The sequence below is a fragment of the Corapipo altera genome, unplaced genomic scaffold, assembly GCF_003945725.1.
Source record: "Corapipo altera isolate COAL_440 unplaced genomic scaffold, ASM394572v1 61352, whole genome shotgun sequence".
Classification (NCBI taxonomy): Eukaryota; Metazoa; Chordata; class Aves; order Passeriformes; family Pipridae; genus Corapipo; species Corapipo altera.
In genome coordinates this window covers 1-10,198 of record NW_020885509.1, presented here as the reverse complement: position 1 = coordinate 10,198, position 10,198 = coordinate 1, and the positions used below count along the sequence as shown (strand labels likewise).

Here is a 10,198-nt window from a genome sequence, read left to right as displayed (position 1 = left end):
GAAAGATAACAAGAAGTGGGGCGATGGGGGGGGGGGGAAATGATAACGATGGAGAAAATAACCAGGAAAGCAGCTGGTGACATGATGGTGACAGCTTTGAGGGAGGGACACAATGCCAGCAGTACCCCCACCCCAAAATACTGCCACCACCCCCTCGTCTTGTTATGCCCCCAGGAATAATTGCCTCCTTAAAGGCAGCTAATTGATTTGTGCTTGCTGATTAAAGCCTCTGCGGGAGCCCGGGGACACGCGGGGGCCATTGATGGCTGCCGAGCGTCCCCTTGGTCCCCCCTCTTTTGGGGGGGGTGTCTGTCCCCCGTGTGTCCCCTGGAGTTTGGGGACATTACACAGGTGTGGCAGGGGATGCACCCCCAGTGTTGTTTTTTGGGGGTAAGGGGGGACGATGACCCCATGGGCCTCATAGGTGCCATTAGGGTTGATGCCACCTCGGTGTTGTCACCAGAGGCCACAGTGGGCGGCACTGGGAGTGGCCCCCAGGCTGCTCTCCACCCGTGTGTCCGTGTCCCCCCCACCTTCCCTGCGTCCTTCGCTCACCCCCGGCGCTGGCGGCGCCTGTCACTTGCCATCGCGTCCCGCTGTCCCCGCCGAGGCTGATGGAGATGGCAGGCCACGGAGCGGGTGCAGCAGCGTGTCCCCATGTCATGAGCCCACTGGGGCTCAGCCCCCCGAGGAGCCCGGGGCAAGCTGGGGGAGCCTGGTGGATAAGCGTTGATCTGGCACCTTTGGAGGGAGTCAGAATGTGGGGGGCCCCCTAAATTTCCTCTCGTGCTGCTGGTTTGGGGGCAGCCCATCACCATTGTGTCAGGGTTGGAGTTAATGAAAGCCAGGGGAGCTACTGGTGGTGGTTAATTAGCATTATTTATTATTTGTATTAGCCCGTAGCTGAGGTGAGGGGCAGCAGGAGGGGGGAGATGGATGGACAGACAGATGGATGGACAGGGGGATGGCACCAGGTGGCTGTGGGGTCCCCATGGTGGGGTGAGGGCCATCCATGGCTCAGGGAGGGTCACAGCCCCAGGAGACCCCAGTGGGGACAGTCCCCAAGGGCACACAGGGGCCTGCCAGGTGGTCCTGGGGACACGCATTGCCCTACCTAGGGGGCCAGGGGGCACCTTCTGCTGCACCCAAGGGCCCTGAGGGGCACCCGCTGCTGTGCCCAGAGGGTCTGGGGGGGCACCCACTGCTGTGCCCAGGGGGTCTGAGGGGGGGCACCCAGTGCTGGGCTAAGGGGGTCTGAGGGGGGGCACCCACTGCTGTGCCCAGAGGGTCTGAGGGGGGGCACCCACTGCTGTGCCCAGGGGTGCTGGGAGGGCACCCACCACAATATCTGGGGGTCCTGGAGGGCTCCCAGGGCTGTGCCCAGGGATCCTGAGGGGCACCTCCTACTGCACTTGGGAGTCTGGGGGGCACCTGCTGCCACACCTTCGGGGTCCTGGGCCATGGTGGCCATGGCACGTGGGACACATGACATGCCCGAGGCCCCAAGTGTCACCGTGAGTGGCTCGGCCTAGACATGGGAGCACCCCACTGCCCCTTGTCACACTCAGAAAGCCCTTGGGTGCAGCCCACTCCCTTGGGGACCACCCCAGAGTGTCCCCAGGGCCAGGGACACCCCCAGCACCATCACTGGGGTCAGAGGCAGCGGGCACAGCACAGTCGGGGCTGGGGCTGTGTCACCCCCGGGGCTCCCACCCCATGGCTGTGCCACGGGGAAACTGAGGTGCAGAGCAGGACAAGGGGGATGAGGTCATCGGAGGTGGGTGGAAGCCCCCCCTCCTGTTGCCAGGGCGGTGCCGGGAGCCTGGGCCCAGCGCTGCCATTTATCTCCCCTGGTTAGGGAAGGGCTGGCAGGCAAACAGTGAGGAGGTGGCTCCTTGACGAGGGAAGACGGATGGCACCGGGCGGCTCCGGCTGCCATGGGGGGGGACCATGGCAAGAACCTGGCACCAAACCTGTTTTTTCCTGTTTCTCCTGCTTCTTCCCCCTCTCCTTTTCCTTGGCAGAGGCAGCGTCCCCTGCAGATTGTGGTGCTGTGACCGACAGAGATTTCCCTGGGACCGACAGAGATTTCACTCGTGGTGGCGGGGAAGACACGGGGTGGCTTTGAACAGAGTGACAGTTCTGGTGGTGGCACAAGGCTGGGCGGGGTGAGAGCAAGTCCTACGGGATCCCCAGCTGGACCATCAGTAGGTTCTGCTGATGTCAGTTAACAGCATCTGACCACACCATCACTGCCCGTGGGCTTGGGTGCATCTGCATCCCCGAGGAGCAGCAGACCCCGGGACCCCTGTCCTGGAGGCAAAGGACAGGACTCTGTGGGCACAGCCCTCCCGTTCCCACTGCTCCCAGACCCCGGTGCCTGCCCAGCACAAGCCAATTAAGAGCCGATTCTGGTCGGCTGTAATTAGCGGCACCTTCTCCCAGTGCAGCGCTTCTGCATTTCAACAGCCACCTTGTCACGGTCACCCAGCACCGCGATCTCCCCGCAAGGTGCTGGCAGAGCTTTGATTACCGAAAGAATTCTGCAGCAGCAGCAGGTCCAACCATGGAGCTGCTTCTCCAGGTGGTGACGGCTCCTCTGGCTCTGCCAACACCTCCCAGCACATCCCGGCTCCCAGGAGAGCTCTGTGGGGGGAGCATCCTGCGGGTTGGGGTCCATGTGAGGGGGGGATCTGGGGGGGATTTGAGCTCAGCCCTTGCCACACGCTTGTGGTCCTTGTTCAGCTCGTGGGAAGCACTGAGGAATGTGTGGGATTCAGTGGGTTGGTTTGGGGCTGGGCTGGGAGATGGGATCCTGCATCCCAGGCACAGTCCTGTATCCTAATCCAGAGATGGGACCCCGTGTCTGAGCCATGGTCCTACATCCAAATCCGAAGCTGGAGTCCTGTGTCTGAGCTGTGATCCTTCATCCAAACCTGGATCTGGGTTCCATTTTGGAGCTGTGATCCCACATCTGAATTGGGAGCTGGAGTCCTGTGTCCCAGATGTGGTCCCACATCTGACTCTGGATCTGGGGCCCTGTCTCTGAGCTGGGGTCCTGCATCCAAATCCTGAGTTAGGGTCCTGTCTGTGTACCATGGTCCCATGTCTGAGCCTGGAGGAATGGTCCCATGTCTGGTCCTGCATCCCAACACAGACTAGGGTCCCATGTCAGAGCTGTGGTCCCACATCAGAACCCAGAGCTGTGGTCCTGCATCCAATTCCAAGTGCCACAGCACCATGTCTGTGCCACGGTCCCCCAGCCAAACTCAGAGCCGTGGTCCCTTATCTGTGCCCGCCGGGTCAGGGAGAGGCTCTGGGGGATGCCCGGAGCAGCCTCACCCATGCGGGACCTGTTCACCCATGAGTGGGGATCCAGGAGGGTGCAACCCTCCGACTGCAGGTGAGCTGGGAACAGGGGTGTCCCGTGGGCCCCACGGGCTGGGGCGTACCCTGAGTCTGTCCCGTGGTGTCCCCTGGGCAGGTTCTGGCCAGCACCATCGCGCAGGACGCCGACCAGAACTACGACTACGCAAGTAACAGCGTCATCCTGCACCTTGACGCAGGGGACGAGGTGTTCATCAGGCTGGACGGGGGCCCACAGCAGCAACAACAACAAGTACAGCACCTTCTCCAGCTTCATCATCCTCTCAGACTGAGCCTGGACCCACAGCATCGCCCCCAGCACCCCTCTGACCCCCCAGCCCCATGGCATTGCCCCCAGCACCCCCCGAACCCCCAGCACCACAACATCCCTGTGCCGTGGTTCAGCCCCATGGCACCCTCCGAATCCCCATCCCCACAGCGTCCCTGGGCCATGGTTCAGTTCCCTGCTGCCCCACAGCTCCCACAGCCTTCCCTCACTCCTGCCCAGCCCCACAGCATCCCCCTGCCATGGTCCAGCCTATGGATCGCCCCCCACCTGGTGCTCTCAGCTTCCCACGGTGCCCCAAACCCCCCTTTTCCCATTAAGTCACTCCATGGCTGCCATTTGAGGGCTTGGGGCTACAGAGGGTTTGGGCGGGTGGCAAAAAGGCTGGGGGACCCCCCACGCTGCCTTACTGCAACCCCCCCTGGCTGAGCCTCCCCTTGTCCCCCAGTGCCCTGTCTCCACTGTTCTCCCCCTCCCTGGGGCAGTGCCGGGGGTCTGGCAGAGTGGTCCTGATGTACAGACGTGCAGTGCCCACTCGGCCCCGGGTTGGGGGGCTGCACTGGGGGATGGGGGGAGCTGTTGGCCTGCCCCCACCCCCGGGGCGACAACATGGTAAAGCAGAGCTGTGACCTCTCTCTGTCTGCTGTCTGTGTCCCCGGTGTCCCCCACAACGGGGACGGGGTCCTTCTGCCACCCTCCTCCCCAGACCCCACTTGGCTCATCCAAGCCCAGACAGGAGGGGCTCCCTGGCTCCAAGTGCTTGTGGCCCCTCTGCCACCTCCACTGAGGACACTGGGGGTGCCACCACCGCCATGTCCCTGTCCCCAGAGGCAGGGTGGCCTCATGAAGGGGCACAGCATTGCCACTGTGAGGGGGGGACACGGTCACACCACACAGAGGCACCAGGACGCTCGGGCACACATGCCCATCCCCACTGCCTTGGCATGGGCAGGATGTGACCCAATTAGAGGTGACAGCAGGTGCTCGGGGTCAGCGGCTGTGTCCAGAGCGGTGGGGTCAGAGGATGGGAGCCCTGGGGACATGGGGGTGGGGGCGAGTATCCCCCCGATGTGTGGGGGTGTTCCCCAGGGGTGGGTGAGTGGGGGGGGTGTGTCCCCAGGTGCGTGTGTGCTCCCAGGTATGGGTGTGTCCCCAGGTGTGTGTCCATGTCCCCTAAGTGTGTGTGTGTCCCAGCCTCTGTGTGTGTGTCCCCTAGGTGTATGTGTGTCTCCAAGGGTGTATGTGTGTCGCCAGGTGTGTGTGTCCCCCCCAGGTGTGTGTGTGTCCATGTCCCCCAGGTGTGTGTGTGTCCCCAGGTGTGTGAATGTCCCAGGACTGTGTGTGTGTGTCCTCTGGGTGTATGTGTGTCTCCAAGGGTGTATGTGTGTGTCCCCAGGTGTGTGTGTGTGTCCTTGTCCCCCAGGTGTGTGTGTGTGTCCTTGTCCCCCACGTGTGTGTGTGTCCCCAGTTGTGTGTGTGTCCCCCAAACCCTGGCAGGTCCAGGTGCTGTGCCCTGGCACTGATCCCAGCTGCAGGAGTAGAGGTGGTGGCAGGGTCGGGCTGTCGGTCGCAGCCCCGAGCAGAAGGGTCACAGCCCCAGCCCTGGGGTCCCTGTACCCTCCAGGACCCTCCCAGACCCCCGGGGCTCTGGCTCACCACTGTGCCGGGAGCCACCGGCAGGGGGCGCAGAGGGTGGTGAGACTACAGCTCCCATGGTGCCTCGCGCGGCCGCGGGACTGCAGCTCCCATGAGGCACCGCGCGGCGCGGGAGGGGCACGGCCAATGGGGAGTCGTGAGGTGAAACGGAGCCAATCAGTGCGCGGGGCGGGGCTTCGCGGCCCATTTAAAATTGGCGGGAACAGGGGAGTCGCAGTATCTGAGAGGGCGGGGGCTGAGGAGGGGTGCGGTAGGGGAGAGTGAGAGCCTGTAAGCGCCTAAAATATGTGTATGAGGGGCCGTGAGGGCACGGAGAGGGGGCAGAGCTCAGTGAGAGGGGCTTTGAAGGCGTAAAGGAGTGCAGAGCCCTCCGAGAGGGCCTTTGGGGGCCCACGGGTGGCGTGCAGGGCCGTAGGGGAGGCTGTGGGTTAAGGGGTTGCCCGGGAGATGCACAAGGCAGTCTTGGGTTATTGAAGTGCCTTGCAGGAATCATCGCACATTGAGCACTGTCTCCAGCACGTGACATAGCCCAGGACTGGAAGGTCAGGAAACTTCTGTGTCTCCCATCATAGAGCTGCTCTGACAGTCCCACTCCCACCCCCCAGGCTGACACTGCTGGGACTGAAGCCCCTTTGCCATGGTGGCTCCAGTGACCTGAGGGGGCCCTGTTTGGCTCCGCACACCCCACTCTCACAGTCAGACCAGGTTCCTCATCAGCTCGGCCCCAGGTTTCCTTTAAAGGAACTAGAGGGTAGAGCCCACCCTCAGCACGCTGGCAGGTGACACGACAGAAGGATAGGGACATCCAGGGTGACCTGGAAAAGCTTGAGAAGTGGGACCACAAGAACTTGATGGCCAAGTGGAGGGGGCTGCACTTGGGTTGGGGCAATCCCAGGCATCAGCACAGACTGGGAGAAGGGCTGAGAGCAGCCCTGCAGAGGAGGACTTTGGGGGTTTTGGTGGAGGAAATGCTGGACATGAGCCAACAGTGAGCGCTGGCAGCGCTGAAGGCCAAGTGCATCCTTGGGGTGCATCAAAAGAGGGGTGGCCAGGGGGGTGAGGGAGGGGATGGTCATCCTCTACTCTGGGGGCTTGGGATGAGATCATCTTTAGGGTCCCGTCCAACCCAAGCCATTCTGTGACCCTGTGATTCCATAAGATGGCGGCAGTTCCATTGTTCCCATCACAGCCCCATCGTGTTCAGGGACACAGGTGACAATTCTCCAGAGCTGCTGAAGGCAGGAAGGTTCCAGAGCGGGTGTCACAGAGGCCAGGCTGTCCCAGGGCAGGGGGTCACTCCCAGCACATCCCTGGCTGGGCTGGGTGAGTTCTGCTGGGGCCGAGCCTGCTGGGAGCCACCATCCTCCTCTGCCTGGTCAGTGTCCTCCAGGCCTTTGCCATCAAGAAGAAAGGGGATGTGTCCCGCCTTCCTGACATTTGAGAATGTTGCCTACTTGGCAGACATGACCTTCAAGCTGCCCTGCAGGTGCAAGCCCGAGGAGGTCTCTTCAGTCGTTTGGTACTTCCAGAAGAACCTACACGGCTGCGAGACCACGGTGCTGACGGACTTCAACAGCACCGTGGTGCTGTACTCCAGCCACGTCCTCACAGGCAGCGACCTGCTGAAGCGCTTCAGCATCCGCATGTTCAGACTCATCATGTTCCGGGCCCAGGTGAGGGATTCTGGGCACTACCTGTGCAGCTCCAAGGAAGGGCACTTCCCGCGCCTCCTGCGCCTCCGCAGCCCCGAGGTGGCTGTCCAGAGCTGCTTGGCACTGTGCCCACCCAAGGAGGTGCCCGAGTAGGGAGTCCAGTCCATCTCCAACATCATCTACAAGTTTGGGGAGATGCCCGTGTCCCCATCCCAAACTGACCTGGTGATCACGTGCCCGGGGGCTCACCCAGAGCACACCGTGGGCTGGAACAAGGACTCGGTCTGGCTCTACCGCTCCCAGTACCTCGTGGGTGTTGGGAAGGGCATGAGGGTCTTCATCGACCACGGGAACCACCCGCACATCCTGCGGGTGCACAGGAGCGACAGGGGCACCAACTTCTGCTGGAGGGACGGCGAGATGATGGCAGGATTCTGGCTCAGCATCACCTTCCCAGCTCAGCACCGGCGCGGCCCTGAGTCCATCTTCATCATGAGGGCCGTGGGCATCAGCTCACTGTCATCACCGGCATCTTCTTCCTCGCCCACCTGGGTTGCTGCTGCTGGTGGGCGCTCAGGAAACCGGCCGGGTTGTAGCATCTCCCCTGCAGGGCACTTGGATGCCTCGGATCATCCTCCTGTTGGAAATCTCCGGTGTTCTGTTTTTTCTTTGCTTTCAACTTTTCAAAGGAAAACTATTTTTCAAATTAACCTGGTGATTAAATGTCTCTGGTTCTGGGGCTGTTTCGAACTTGCCCAACTCAGCACAGAGTTGGGAGTCGATGTTTGAGGCAAAGCTTAAAGGCCACAGAGGCAGCACGGACCCCTCTCCCAGGCCGGGGCAGGGCAGCTCCTCAGCCTGCTCCAGGCTCCAGGGCCCCCCCAGGGAGCCCGGGGTGGCTACAGGGACACAGTCTGCACTCATGAGGATGAGCCAAACACTCAGTGATGACACCAGGAGCAAAGCCAGGGAAGGGATGTGGCAGGAAGGGACAGAGCTACAGGAAACAATCAGCACCTCCCACACTTGGTGAGAGGAGTGGGGTACGGCTGTTTGGGTCCCTGAAGGGCAACACACCTACCCAGAGCGCCGGCATGACCCCAAAAGGGCCCACACATGGAAGCAGCCTGTATTAGGGAGGGTTCGAAATATATCGAATCTTGAAACCATGACACCGTTAAAAGCTTAACAAAAACCAATATTTATTACCAAGAGGCGTCCAACAAAACGAACAAACCCAAAAGGGAGGAAGGAGGAGAGAAATAAGCCCCCAGCATGACCTCTCCAGTTACCCAGCTGTTGCCCATAAAGTTGTCTTACCAACCTAGCATGCCTATAATTACCCATAGCAGAAGCTGCATCCTTAGAGAGTCAGTAAGTTCCCAAACTGGCAGGCGTCCCCGCCAAAGGCAATGTTGTCCTTGAGGTAAAGCTAGCTCCCTCCAAGAAAGCACTGTCTGCTTTTATACAATTAACTGAGTGACCACAACCTCCCAGGAGAGGCCAGCACCGCCCAACCAGAGGCCCTCAGTCCCACCTCCCAGTTATGTCAGTGCATCTCTTCTGCGCATGCGTGAGAACTTCAGAAATCCCCTAACATGTGCAGTATGCTTTGGAGGTCTTTCTTAATTGAGTCTGGGGGCACTACTTCATCCTCCTCCTCCTCAATCTCTCCTTCAAGTGACCTGGGAGGACGATTAGCCAATCACAGAACACCAATTAAAACAGTTTATACAAGAAGCTCTCTTCAAGGACAACTTTCCTGTTTATCAGTGCTTGTTTTCCCATAACTTGGCAGGGAAGGAGCAAAACTTTCACAGGTGGCGGGGGCAAACACAGACCAAATGTATCAGCATAATTAACCCTTGATACACATCCCCAGCCCTGACTCAGCCCCCAGACACGACCTTGCAGAACCCCCAGGGAGCCACCAGCCAGGGTGCTGAGCCCAGGGCTGGTTCAGGCCAGGAGGGACACAGCCACCAACCTGGCAGCACTGCTCCCTGCCTTCCCCTCTTAATCCCTAAAAATCTCCCAGTAGAACCAAACATGCCTCCCCCATCATGCTATAACACTCCCAGCCCTCCCAGGAACCAACCCTGCACGGACTGGAGCTGTCACACAGCTGGGAACTGCTCCTGTATCCACACCAGTATGTGGTTTGTTTGTTGGGAGGTAGAGCCAGCAGTGGGAAGGGCAGGTTTCCAGCACAGCTCAGGGATTTGTGGCAGGCAGGAATCTAGCACCCCCCAGTGAGCAGCTGGGAGCTGCTGGAAAAGGATCCAGACACCTGGACTGCTCCCTGCAAACAGCACCAGGTTCAGGCTGGAGCGACAGCCAGAGCCTCTGTCTGCCCAGAGAGAGCCCTGCTGGGATTGAAATCCACCAGCAGGTTTGCACCAGGAATGGGAAGCACATGGACAGAGCCCCTGGGGAGCACAATTCCCAGCTCAGTGCCGAGGGGGCAGCCCTGGCACTGGGGCCAAGGCATCCAGCAGATCTATGCGGCATCCTGGGGTCACATCAGCTGCCAGTCTGGAGCTGTGCAGGGGCACCTTGGCATGTCACACCCCCCGTGTCCCCAGGACACGCAGCCACTCTCAGCACTGGTGCAGGCACAGCACAAGTTCAGGCTGTGTGGTTTTGGGGCATTGTTGTGTTCCCCCATCCCCCACAGCTGTTTGAGGGGCTTCCAAAGTAGATCCAAGGCTCTGCTGAGCCCACCCAGCCCAGGAGCAGATGGGGCAGGAGCTCCTGCAAGGATCAGAGGTGAGTGCCAGGACTTACCAGAGCAGCTGTAGCCAGCGAGGAGGGTGTCCAGTGGTGGGAGCTGGGGTGGGGGCATGGAGCTGCTGGAGGACATGGCTTCAGATCCCATTTTCTGTGTCCTCATGCACTCAGGGGGTGTTGGTTCAGCTGGTGGGTGCAGGGGTGGGGAGGGAGCCCCAGGCTGGGCAAGGCCTGCTCCGATTCCCTCACTGTGCCAACTCTGGCCAGTGACCCCTTAGAACCCTGTGAACCCTCTTTGGGCACCCACAGCCTCCCCTAGGAGACAGTGCTGTCCCCTTTGTGTCCTCTTAGCCCCTCTCATGACCTGACACCCCCTTAAGCCACAGCCTCCCCTATTGCCCTGTACCCCCTTTTGGCCCCTAAAGCCCCTCTCACAGCCCTACAACCTCTTTGGGCCTCCACAGCCCCCTCCCACAGCCCTGCTCCCCTCTTTGGGCTCCCACAGCAG

At 60.8% G+C, this 10,198-nt stretch overlaps 1 pseudogene; it reads left to right on the top strand.

Annotated features, from left to right (window-relative positions):
* The first annotated feature begins 1,460 nt into the window (after positions 1-1,460).
* On the top strand, positions 1,461-7,556 carry LOC113940568 (annotated as a pseudogene).
* The last annotated feature ends 2,642 nt before the right edge of the window (positions 7,557-10,198 follow it).